Raw genomic sequence first — 13131 nt, 5'->3', positions numbered from 1 at the left:
AGGAAATGTGTGGGGGAAGAATGCAAAAGAAATGGTGATTATATTCTATAATTTTAAAAAAAGATAACATTTTCAAATGTGAGTGCTTAAATGTTGGGTCTAATAAAAATGGATTGCTTTTCAGTGGTGACGGTTATCCTGGAAAATCATAGAAGTTGTTGAGTATTGAGAACTTCTAAAAATCAGGCCTGTTTAATCTGGAGCCCTAAAAAGGATTTTAAATGCCTAAATTTAGCAGCTTCATGTATAAAAGTTGAGGTTTGTATGCTTTGAATTGATTTCAAAGAGCCCTTCATATAACAGCAACTAATGTTCTAGCATCAATTAATTGAATTTCATGTAACTTATGACTGTGGTGGTTCTCTGTGCATGTACTGGTTGTGGGGTGCTTTGCAATATTTTTTCTCTTGTCTTGTCATACACGAATGTGCAAACCCTGTTGCCTAGACAGTGCAGAGCTCAGATTAAAGGGGAAAAGGTAAGTGATGTTACTGTCCCAAAACATGAACACAACTAGGGCTCCAGCAACATCTGACACCAAATTGAGATACCACAGTAGACTGTGCAAATCCATAATATGATCAACACTCTTTCTCCTTGCATGTTTTGATCAGCAGTGCCACAGTTAATAATGTTGACATTTAGAGTACATCTATACTACACGCTTCTTTCTAAAGAACCTTTTTTGAAAGAATCTTTCAAAAAAGCTTCTTTCGAAAGACATCATCTAGACAGCAACAGCTTTTTCAAAAAAGCAATCTGCTTTTTTGAAAGAGAGCACCCAGGCAATCTGGATGCTCTCTTTCAAAAAAGCCATGTTTGCAGTCAAGAACGCCTTTTTTCAAAAGAGCTCTTTCAAAAAAGGAGTTCTTCTTCATAAAATGAGGTTTATCACTCAAAAAAACTGCCACGATCTTTCAATTTAATTTCAAAAGATCACGGCGGCAATCGAGACACAGGTGAAATTTTTTCGAAAAAAGACCACTTTTTTTGAAAAAAAACGTGTAGTCTAGACATAGCCTTACATTGTTGACTAAATGCAGGTTACAGAGTTCCATCATATGATCTTGAGTCACAGTCCAATGAAGTCAAGAGGGAGCATTGCATGCTTAACAGTTCGTCCTGAAAAAATGAGGTATACACTTTCTTTTGAAAAAGGGTTTGTTTTTTTTCAAAAGAACCCCATCTAGACTGTGGTTTCTTTTTCGAAAAAACTTACGCAAATAAAGTGTGAGATTTATAAATCTGCGCTTCATTTGAATTTTCGATCGGCCTCATTTACATTCCTCTTTCAAAGGAGGAATGTAGTTTAGATGTGCCCTTAGAGAAGGACAGTGCTGAGGAGAATATACTCAATTTGTCACTGCTCTGGGAAGATGCAAGCTTGCTGTAGTAGTCTCACCAAGATCTTTGTACTGGTAAGATCTCTCTATCTATTGGTAGAGCTTCAAAGAGAAAATAGAGGGAAAATGCAGCCTAGTTACCAAAGGATAGCAGAGTGGAGAGGTCAGCTTTGGAGCTCTAACCTGGAGCCCTCTTCCCAAGTTTGATTAGAATTCTAAAGGACAGACTCACCCGTTTTAGTCAGTGACTGTTTAAGCTTGTAAAAACTTCATGATGGATCCTTTGAAACTGATTTGGAAAAGCTAAAGGGTACTGATCTTGTCAAAAATATAATTTTCCCTTCATAATACAGAGCAAAATTCACATAAACAGGGAATATTTTTGCTTTCAAATTTGTTTTGTAGCTCACCCTCTATTAGCTACCAGTTAAATACCCCTGTGACTGTACAGGCAGTCCCCGGGTTACGTACAAGATAGGGACTGTAGGTTTGTTCTTAAGTTGAATCTGTATGTAAGTCGGAACTGGCGTCAGCCGCTGCTGAAACTGATCAGTTTCAACCGCGGCTGAATCTGGATGCCAGTTCTGACTTACATACAGATTCAACTTAAGAAACCCAGACGTCCCCAAGTCAGCTGCTGCTGAAACTGATCAGCGGCTGATTCCAGGAAGCCTGGGGCAGAGCAACTCTGCCTCGGGCTTCCTATAGTCAGCTGCTGGTCAGTTTCAGCAGCGGCTGACTTGGGGACGCCTGGGGCAGAGCAGCTGGGGTGCTGCTGGGTTGCTCCAGTAGCGCGGAGGAGCTGACCAGCAGTGGCTGAATCAGGACGCCTGGGGCAGAGCAGCTGGGGTGCTGCGGGTTGGTTCGGAGCGGCGCTGCGAGACCAACCCGGCAGCCCCCAGCTGCTCTACCCCAGGGGTAGGCAAGAAAAGCCTGGTCTGCTGGGGGGGGGCACTAGTTGCACCCCCCCCCCAGCAGACCAGGGAGACGGGGAGCAAAGCCGCGGAGCACGCCCGCAGGGGGAAAGCTCAAGCACGCCTGGGCTGTCCCGCTGCAGGCGTGCTCCACGGCTTTGCTCCCCGTCTCCCTGCAGATCAGGGAGACGGAGAGCAAAGCCGCGGAGCACGCCCGCAGGGGAACAGCTCAAGCGCGCCTGGGCTGTCCCGCTGTGGGCGTGCTCCAAGACTTGGCTCCCCGTAAAGCCGCGGAGCACGCCCGCAGGGGGACAGCTCAAGCGCGCCTGGGCTGTCCCGCTGCGGGCGTGCTCCAAGGCTTTGCTCCCCGTTTCCCTGCAGACCAGGGAGACGGAGAGCAAAGCCGTGGAGCACGCCCGCAGGGGGACAGCTCAAGCGCGCCCGGGCTGTCCCCCTGCGGGCGTGCTCCGCGGCTTTGCTCCTGTCCTCCTGGTCTGCTGGGGGGGGATTCCCCCAGCAGACCAGGGACACCCGAGCAAAGCCGCTGCCTGGGCGGCTTTGCTCGTTTACCCGGGAGCAAAGCTGCCGCCTGGGCGGCTTTGCTCCCGGGCAAACGAGCAAAGTCGCCCAGGCGGCAGCTTTGCTCGGGTGTCCCTGGTCTGCTGGGGGGGGTCCAGCGGCTTTGCTGGACCCCCCCAGCAGACCAGGGAGACCGGGAGAAGCTTTTCTCGCCCTGGAGGACACGGGTGGCGACCTGCCGCCCGTGAGCTCTGGGGCGAGAAAAGCCCCGTTCGTAAGTGCGGATCCGACATAAGTCGGATCCGCGTAAGTCGGGGACTGCCTGTACTAAAGAAATTAACATCTTTTGGGAGGGCAATTACACAGGTTATGGCTCCATCACAGCTCAAGGCAAGCACAAGAAACCATCTATATAAAGATCTTAGCCTGTCTCCTATCTTCCTCAGTCCCTCACAATTCTCCCCCCCCCCCCCCATCAATATACAGTGCCATCAGAGAAGAAAACATGACAATCTTCCCCATTATTTTTTAAAAGGCAGCAATAGAGTGTCATGGAAATAGAGTCATAGAGGGCCCTTAACAATCAGCAGTCACATCACAGGAATATCTCCTGGTGCCAAACAGTCACTGGGAAGTTACCTGTGTTTAGCAGATTCAGAATTAAATACAGTATCAAATGACAGAGAATTTTTTTTCTTTTGATTTCTAATTGTTTCATGGACTGAGACATTCAAGAGAAAACCAAATATGTACACAGATTCTCTGCTCCACCAGTTGCAAAATTTCTGACTACTGCAGTGGTTTCTTCCTAACCTGCAGAAACAATTCCTGCACCGTATCCGTAGATAGATGAAAACTATGGCTTGAAGTGCTAACAGAACCTTGCACTTCTGTAGTGCCTGTCAGTCAAGCATCTCAAAGTGCTTTCTGAATATTTAAGCTTCACAACTCCTGTGTGAGGTAGGCAAATAGTATGGGGCTGCTTGACTTAACACTGAAAAACAGATATCTCTAGGATGGAATCTGTTTAGCAGTGTAAAGCAACATTGAGGAAGTGCAGGTCTATGCTGTACTTTTGTGAACTAATATACACTCACCACTTTCCTTGCAGAGATGGCTCCAGTTTGGTGGTGGGCAAAATTATTCCATTGTATGCATAAAGCCAAGTTTCAAGGCAAAGCATATGCAGATGCACACACTTTTGTTCATACCCGACATGCACAAGTGGCCAAGGCAAATCAAATGTGTATGCATAAAGTCTGTTTTGAGTCCAATTTTGATATTTGCACTTCTAAATTAGGTAGATGATTCCTACAATTGTTAAATTTGAAAATCAGGCCCACTGTTTATCAATTAATTTTTTATTCCTTTATTGAGGAAAGCAGCATCACTGACTAAAGCCACTACAGGCAGTCCCCAAGTTACGCGGATCCGACTTATGTCGGATCCGCAGTTACGAACGGGGCTTTTCTCACCCCGGAGGATGGGAGCGGTGGGACAGTGGTGGGCTGTCTCGCTGCCCACGTGCTCCGCAGCTTTGCTCCGCATCTCCCTGGTCTGCTGGGGGGGGCTTCCCCCCCAGCAGACCAGGGAGACGCGGAGCAAAGCCGCGGAGGATGCGGGTGGGACCGCGGCACGTCTCGGCGGTCCCGCCACCCGCGTCTCCCTGGTCTGCTGGGGGGAGGGGCGCAGCTAGTGAGCCCTCCCCCCACCAGCAGACCAGGCTTTTCTCGCCCACGACGCCTGGGGTAGAGCAGCTGGGGCGCTGTTGGGTTGGTCCCTTAGCGCCACTCCTCGGCGCTACTGGACCAACCCGGCAGCACCCCAGCTACTCTCTCCCAGGCGTCCAAATTCAGCCACTATTGAAACTGATCAGCGGCTGATTCCAGGAAGCCCAGGGCAGAGCATTTCTGCCTCGGGCTTCCTGTAGTCAGCTGCTGGTCAGTTTCAGCAGCGGCTGAATCTGGACGCCAGTTCCGACTTACATACAAATTCAACATAAGAACAAACCTACAGTCCCTATCTTGTACGTAACCCCAGGACTGCCTGTATATAGAAGTAAATGTCTTTCATCATCACCTAGCCCCAGCTTTGGGTACTTCACATAAAGCAGGGCCCAGGCTGCATTCTGAAGTTTCCAGCTGAGCAGACATCACACAGGTGAGGTTCCTGAATTCATAAGAGACAACGTCAGTGAGAAAGAGTGCATGCAAGCAAAAGATGCACATACCACAGTGATGGGCATGCTGTAAGATATTAACTAGAAGACAGGAATGGGAGGCCACACAGAACAAACCTGAGGCTCTTAGAAGTTTTACAAGTCTATTCAATTTAATGAAGCTGTAAACTATCAATGGATCATTGAGATGCATTAATATAATGGGTATCAGGATCTGGAAAATGTCTTGTTTTCTAATCATTTCATAACCTAAATATATTAGACATGTATGCAAGTAATGATAATATGGCACAACTAGATACATGTCTGGCCTGTATTTTTCTTTGCAGAACACTCTTCTGGAATACTGCACAAACATTATTCTGGGTATGTCTACACTACCCTCCTAATTCGAAATAGGAGGGTAATGTAGTCATACCGCAATTGCAAATGAAGCCCGGGATTTGAATTTCCCGGGCTTCATTTGCATAAAGCCGGCCGGCGCCATTTTTAAATGCCGGCAGTTCGAACCCCGTGCCGCGCGGCTACACGCGGCACGGAGTAGCTAGTTCGGATTAGGCTTCCTAATCCGAACTAGCTGTATTCCTCGTGGAATGCTTATTGATATCAGTATTAAATAATATCCCCATCTAGTCTTGAAAGTAAATCAGATGAAAGGGGAATGAATACTTTTGTTGCTGGTACATATGTTTTTTCTAGATGAAATCTGCTAAGAGAATGCTGTGGTATTGGCTTACTTGCGCTATATAAGGGAAGGGAAATGATGTCCCTGAAACACAATCAGTTAGAAGAAATGTCTTTTTCAGATGCTTGTGAAGGACACAGCAGTGCATAGAAGGAAATCCCCATTAAATCACAGCTTTTGCTGTCATTTTGTCTGTAGAGTTCTTCAGTGGCTTAGATGTATTTAAAATCTTTTTCTTATGGATAGAGATATTACTAAAAACTGGACAGGATGGCAAATGTCCTCTTCTGGATGCAATGGTAAACATCCTCCTAAAGAAGTCCCATCTATAGAAGTACTTGTTCTCTGACACCATGCATCCCTTTCCTTCTGTGACTGGAGGCCATACAAAGTAACAGGATGGAGAACACTAAAAACAGTCTGGAAGATCGGCTTTAAAAGGAAGCTAGAGATGATTTGTGTGGCTCTTACATTCTGATGGTGCTAATATCCCAGAATTAAATCAGTCTGTGAACACACAGTCCCTCCAATCCTGTGGATTTGGGAGCAATAGCCCAAACGTAAATAAAGGAGTCTTGACACTAAGTCTATGTCTAGACTACATCCCTCTTTTGAAAAGAGGGACGTAAATGGGCAAGATTAAAAGTGCAAATGAAGCTTGGATTTAAATATTCCGTGCTTCATTTGCATATTCGTGTCAGATCACAGTTTTGAAAAAGGGCATTTCAAAAGTGAAACCGCAGTCTACACGTGGTGCTTTCAGAAAAAAAATGCTTTTTTGAAAGATCCCATACTCCTGAAAAAAATGAGTATGGGATCTTTCAAAAAAGTTTTTTTTCCCAAAAGCACCGTGTCTAGACTACTGTTTCACTTTCGAAATGCACTTTTTTGAAACTGTGATCTGACTCGAATATGCAAATGAAGCACGGAATATTTAAATCCAAGCTTAATTTGCACTTTCGATCTCGCCCATTTACATCCCTCTTTTGAAATAGGGATGTAGTCTAGATGAGCCCTGAGATACTAATTCCTCATTACTCATTCAGACTAGTCCCAGCCCCTGTGACTCCCTGCAAGAAATCCAGTGCTCTTCAGGCATCTGTGGGAGTAAGGCTTAACTGGCAGTGAATGTTCAAGAACTTTATTTCTTTACACTGAGTTCACAAATAATCTGTTTAATTGAGGATGGGCCAGCATTTATGGTTCCCTGAATATGGCTGAGTGATTAAATCCTCTTCTGAAAAAGAGATGTTGCTGTTCCATTCATGCCCATATGAATACTGGCAACCTCTGTGACATGAACACCTGCTTCGTGTTCACTTGTATTTCAGGGTATTTTCTTTTTTCTTTTCTAGCTTACTTATTTTGAAAATGACTTCCCTGTATTGGCTCAGAGGAAAACAGCCAGTAAGACACAAACCATGTGGTTTTACTATTGGAGACTGTGGAGAGGCGCGGCGTCGGCGCGGCCCTCCCTGAGGGCCACGCAGGGTCCTCCGCCCGCCCCTCCGGTTTCCCTCCCCCGAGGTCTCGTCCTCTTCGTGCTCCCCAGTTACCCAAGAGCCCTGCCCCGAGACTGGCAGGGCCTGTCCATGCTCGCCTTACGGCGAGAGGCGTCCTCGCGCGGAAGAGGGTAGGGGGGACTCGGGCCCTCCCTCACTCCGAGCCCCGACCCAGGGCCCTAAGGTCTGGGGGGATGCGTCAATCCCCTCAGTCCGGGTTGGTGGGGGACAGAACCCCCTAAACACACCAACCCCCCGCGTTCCAGTACCCTGCCCTGGGTCGCTTCCTACCTCCCTGGCTGCCGGGCCGCCGTGTCGACTGGGTCTCAGGGGTCTATGCAGACGGGGTCCGAGGTGCCTCTGTCGGTGCCTCTTCTTCCCAGCTGCGCGTCGGCCTTCCCCCCTGGTCTCTGGCGGCGGCACTCCTTTTAAGCGTCCCACCGCCCTGACATCCTCCGTAGTGGGGCCGGCCTGCCCACTCTGCGGGGGCGGCTGGCCCGCCAGGGTGCCGGCGCAGGTCGGCGCCAAGGGCAGTGTCTGCGCCCGGCACTCTGGCACAGCTAGGGAAGCGGCGGTGGAGTCGGGCACAGCTGATCGGGGCTACTGCTCAGCCCCGCCCGCGGCAGAACAAGCCGCGCAGGGCAGGAACCGGCGCGGAGCCGCCGCTTCTCCCCAGCAAGCCGGGGACGGCTCCCGGTGAGTGCGGGGCGCGGGGGCTGCCCTGTCACACACCCCGCTCCTTGTCTCGTGCCCCTCCCCTATGTCCGTTACCTCGTGTACCCGGGAAAAAAAATCTGCGTTCCCGTGTGCCTTACCGGGTCGGTGCACAATCACAAACTGGTATGGCTGTAGGGCGAGGTACCATCGCATAACCCTGGCATTGTTGTCCTTCATCGAGTGCATCCATCTAAGCGGTGCGTGATCTGTCACGAGCTTGAACTTGTTGCCTACAAGATAGTACCTTAGCGAGTCCACTGCCCATTTTACCGCTAGCGCCTCCTTTTCTATGGTAGCGTAATTCCGTTCTCTGGCCACCAGCTTCCGACTGAGGTAAAGTATGGGGTGCTCGTTCCCGTCCGCCTCCTGTGAAATTACGGCCCCCAAACCTCTCTCGGAGACGTCTGTCTGGACTATGAAGGTCTTGGTGAAGTCCGGGTGTCTTAGGGCTGGTGCGTGTGTCAGCCTTTCCTTCAGTATCTGCAGGGCCCTCTCGCACTTGGGGGTCCACCTTACCTTCGTCAGGTGGTCTTTCTTTGTCAGGTCCGTTAAGGGGCCGGCTATGGCTGCGAAATCCGGCACAAACCGGCGGTAATACCCCGCCAGCCCAAGTAGCTGGCGGATCTGTTTCTTTGTCGTGGGAGCCAGGTAGTTCCTCAGAGCCTCGACCTTATCTACGAGTGGCTTCAGTGTCCCTCCCCCAACCGTGTACCCCAGGTAGGTGACTTCTTGCCTTCCGAAGTGGCATTTGTTGGGGTTGGCCATCAGCCCGTCCCCCTGTAAGGCCTTCAGGACAGCCTCGACGTGTCTCAGGTGATCCGCCCACGACCTACTAAAGACGTCTATATCGTCAATGTAGGCCGTTGCGTACTGCTGGTGGTCTTGCAGCACCTTGTCCATGAGCCTTTGGAAGGTGGCCGCCGCGCCGTGAAGGCCGAACGGCATGGTCACAAATTGAAATAGGCCAAAAGGGGTGTAGAACGCAGTCTTCCTCTTGGAGGCGGGCATAAGGGGCATCTGCCAATACCCCTTGGTCAAATCAAGCGTCGAGATGTACTGCGCTCCCCCTAATCGGGCCAACAATTCATCTACACGTGGCATGGGGTACGCGTCGAATCGGGAGAGGGCATTAACCTTTCTAAAGTCTATACAGAACCTGAGTGTTCCATCAGGTTTTGGGGCGAGGACAATCGGGCTCCTCCATTCGCTGTGGGATATTTCCACTACCCCTAGCTCCAGCATCGCCTGGACCTCCCCCCGTACGGTATCCCACATCTTCCGCAGGAGGGGCCGGATCGCGTCGCAGACCTTCTTACCCGGTGTGGTTGCAATGTGGTGACTTGTCACCGTCGTCCTCCCCGGTGTGTTCGCCATTACTGTGGGGAACCACTGTAACAGGGTGTGTAGGTCGGCTTGCTGTTCCGGTGTTAGGGTTGTGTCCACCCACACTGGCATGTCGGGGTTTAGGTCTCCGGCCCAGGGTCCCAGGTCCACCTCGGGGTCCTCCAGAACGACCAGGAGTTGTTCGCGAACCTGCCACCTTTTCAACAGGTTCACGTGGTAAATCTGCGTGGCTCCTCCTTCCGTCCCGCCGCACCTCATCATCCACCTCTCCAATCTTGCGAATAATCTTAAAAGGGCCCTGCCATGTGGCCAGCAGCTTTGACTCCTGGGAGGGGAGGAGTACCAGTACCTGGTCTCCGGGCGGGAAACTCCTTTGTTCAGTGCCCCGGTTGTAGGTCTGGGCCTGCTTTTCCTGTGCCCGGGTAAGGTTAGCCCTGGTGAACTCGGCTAATCTTTGCAACCTCTTCCTGAGCTGCACGATGTAACGTCCCGTGCTCGATCTCCTTTGGATCCCCACCCTCGCAAAGATCCTCACCAGTTTGGTGGCGAGGGTGGGGGCGGTGGTGTTCCTTAGTGGTACCGCCTCGGGGTACCGGGTGGCGTAGTCTGTGACCACCATAATATACTTGTTCCCGGATTTTGAACGCTCGAGGGGTCCCACCAGGTCGAGGGCAATCCACTTGAATGGTTCATTCATTAGGGGCATGGGCACTAGAGGGGCCCTCGGCACCCTCCCCGACGCTGTCTTTTGGCAAGCCTCGCAGGACTGGCAGAAGTCCCGTACCTCCCTATACACCCCGGGCCAGTAGAACCTTTGCAGGATTCTCTGGAGGGTTTTTTCCATCCCCAGGTGCCCCGCCCATGGGTTGTCGTGGGCCAGCTCGAGGACCGCTTTTCTATGGAAGGTCAGGACGATTAACTGTCTCTGGCCCCCCTCGCTCCCCGGGTCCCTACCGACGCGATAGAGGCGGTCCGCGTATACCTCGAAGCGGGGCCCGTTGCGTCCGCAGCCTGGGTCGTCTGAAGCCCTGTCGGTGGCGTACTCCCAGGCTCGTTGGAGGGAGGCATCGGCCCGCTGGGCCTCGACAAAGTCCTTCCCTTCGAGGATTCCGTCCGCTGTAGGCTGCCACCGTCCCTCGGGGTCCCGGTCCGTCCTGCCGCTGGCGTCCGATGTGGTGGGGGCCTCCAGGGCCGTCGGTTCCACCGCACAGACCTGGCCAGCTCCTTCGGGTCGCTGCCAGGTCGCCCACAGGTGTTGGAACCCCCTCCAATCGCGCCCCAAGATCGCTGGGTAGGGCAGCTGTGGGGCTAGGGTCACCAGGCATCGGGTCCCCCCCCTCTCCGTCAGTCAGGGTCACCCAGGCCGTGGGGTACTCAAGCACATCGCCGTGGACGCACTGCATCCTCACCAGGGGTCCCCTCGGGTTCGTGGGACCCACGAGGTCCTCCCGGACTAGGGTCTGGCTGCTCCCGGTGTTGATGAGGGCGTCGAGGTGAATCAGGACCGTTGGTCGGGGGTTCCCCCCGGGTCTTCCCAGGTATGCTATGAGGGCCTGTCCATGAATGGGCAGTCTCGCCGGAAGTGCCCCTCTTGCCCGCACTCAAAGCAGAGGTTCTTCTTGGGCTCGGGGTCACTCGGGCGTACGGCCCCCGTGGACGACCCTCCTCCCCGACTGACGGGATCCTTCGGGGTCGGCCAGGACCATACCGGGCTAGACGTCTCTTCTCGTCTCCCCCCTTGGACGTTGCGCCTTCTCTTGCGGATCCCTCCTTCGCCCTTTGCGCCCCCGTGTTTTGCTGGGCGGAGCGCAGGGTCCCCGTCCATGGTCTCCCGGGCTCGTCAATCCCCTCAGCCATGAGGAAGTCCTCCATGAGGACGACCGCCCCGTCGAGGGACCCGGGCGGTGGCGTCGGACCCACCGCTGCCCTTCTGGCGGGAGTATGTGGGTGAACTGCTCCAGGTACACCATCTCGGCAACTTGGAGCCCGGTCCTGCCCTCCGGATCAAGCCAGCAGCTCCCTGCCTCCCTGATCCTTTGCGCCACGGCCCGGGGGCGGGCTCCCTCCGCATACCGCACATCCCGGAACGTCTGCTGCTGGGTCTCTGGGGTGACGCCTAGCTGGTCCAGGATAGCCTCCTTGACCAGATGGTAGCGGAGCGTGTCCCTCGCTGACAGGCCCCGGTACGCGAGCTGGGCCGGGCCCCTCAAGTAGGGTGCCAAAATGGTCGCCCATTGTTTTTCGGGCCATTGGGCCGCCACCGCCACCCGCTCGAACGTAACCAACTAGGCTTCAGGGTCGTCCGAGTTGGTCATCTTGGTCAGGCAGATCGGCGCGAGGGGGTTGCCTCCTGTCGTCGGCTCCCCTCCCCCAATCAGGGCCGCGGGTCGGTCACAGAACTCCCAAATCAGCTGCCGCTGCAGCTCCTGGGCTTGCGACATCCGTTGTTGGATTAGCTGGGTTTGTTGTTGGTGGTTTTGCCTTTGGGTTTCCACCATCCATTCTAGCAACTTGGGGGTCTCCATGGTCGGTCCGGGGCCGCCCGGTCTAGTTCCCCTGTATCCTCCCCCAGGAGAAGACCGTCATCAATGCCCCGCCGACCCTGCCCACATTCTCCACCACGTGTGGAGAGGCGCGGCGTCGGCGCGGCCCTCCCCGAGGGCCACGCAGGGTCCTCCGCCCACCCCTCCGGTTTCCCTCCCCCGAGGTCTCGTCCTCTTCGTGCTCCCCAGTTACCCAAGAGCCCTGCCCCGAGTCTGGCAGGGCCTGTCCATGCTCGCCTTACGGCGAGAGGCGTCCGCGTTGGCGCGCGGGAGAGGGTGGGGGGGCTCGGGCCCTCCCTCACTCCGAGCCCCGACCCAGGGCCCTAAGGTCTGGGGAGATGCGTCAATCCCCTCAGTCCTGGTTGGTGGGGGACGGAACCCCCTAAACACACCAACATCCCGGATTCCAGTACCCTGCCCTGGGTCGCTTCCTTCCTCCCCGGCTGCCGGGCCGCCGTGTCGACTGGGTCTCGGGGGTCTATGCAGACGGGGTCCGAGGTGCCTCTGTCGGTGCCTCTTCTTCCCAGCTGCGCGTCGGCCTTCCCCCCTGGTCTCTGGCGGCGGCGCTCCTTTTAAGCGTCCCGCCGCCCTGACGTCCTCCGTAGTGGGGCCGGCCTGCCCACTCCACGGGGGCGGCTGGCCCGCCAGGGTGCCGGCGCAGGTCGGCGCCACGGGCAGTGTCAGCACCCGGCACTCTGGCACAGCTGGGAAAGCGGCGGTGGAGTCGGGCGCAGCTGATCGGGGCTGCTGCTCGGCCCCGCCCGCGGCAGAACAAGTCAGTGCAGGAACCGGCGCGGAGCCGCCGCTTCTCCCCAGCAAGCCGGGGACGGCGCCCGGTGAGTGCGGGGCACGGGGGCTGCCCCGTAACAGAGACATTTTCTCTCAGCTGTTAGAAGGTAGAATGGGGAGGATATCATACTCTGCCATCCTTCAGTTATAATTCCTAGTTTTATCAACTTCTGCTAATCCAAGCTCATTGTATGTGGAAGACCTGATAAGGGAGTTTGGTTGGTCATTTTAGATGAGGTTGGCATGATACGTGATCAAAATGGCATCTACTGATAAAAAAATGCTTTTTATATGGTATGTGCATTATGGCTGAAAGAGGCTGATGAAACGCATCCCTATACTGATCTGTGTTTAATAAGCTTGTTCTCTTTAGCAATGAGCAAATCTTAAGTGATGCAATGGTTTGGAATTCTGGTCTGAGCATCCAACACAAACTGTCCAAATGTTTTCTAATTCATCTTGGACAACAGATTGTTGTGTCAGGCCAGTGTGTCTGAACTACAGCAAAAATGTGAGTCATGGCAACACAAATTTTTAATGAAGATTTTGGAGACAGAGGGTACCAGCACAGGTAGCTGTTAGGAGCCACGTGGAGT

General features: G+C 53.3%; 1 long non-coding RNA gene across 1 annotated transcript in view; it reads left to right on the top strand.

The window, feature by feature from the left end:
* The first annotated feature begins 6546 nt into the window (after positions 1 to 6546).
* The window catches only part of LOC142827999 (uncharacterized), an 81488-nt gene continuing 74903 nt past the window's right edge, over positions 6547 to 13131 (top strand). Inside the window, exon 1 of the long non-coding RNA XR_012902865.1 lies at positions 6547 to 12582. This is a non-coding gene — a long non-coding RNA (uncharacterized LOC142827999). The remainder of the gene's footprint in view (positions 12583 to 13131) is intronic.

This window comes from Pelodiscus sinensis, chromosome 3 (genome assembly GCF_049634645.1).
Source record: "Pelodiscus sinensis isolate JC-2024 chromosome 3, ASM4963464v1, whole genome shotgun sequence".
In the NCBI taxonomy this organism is placed as follows: domain Eukaryota; kingdom Metazoa; phylum Chordata; order Testudines; family Trionychidae; genus Pelodiscus; species Pelodiscus sinensis.
Note: the sequence above shows the minus strand (reverse complement) of the source record. Positions and strands in the feature narration are given on the sequence as shown.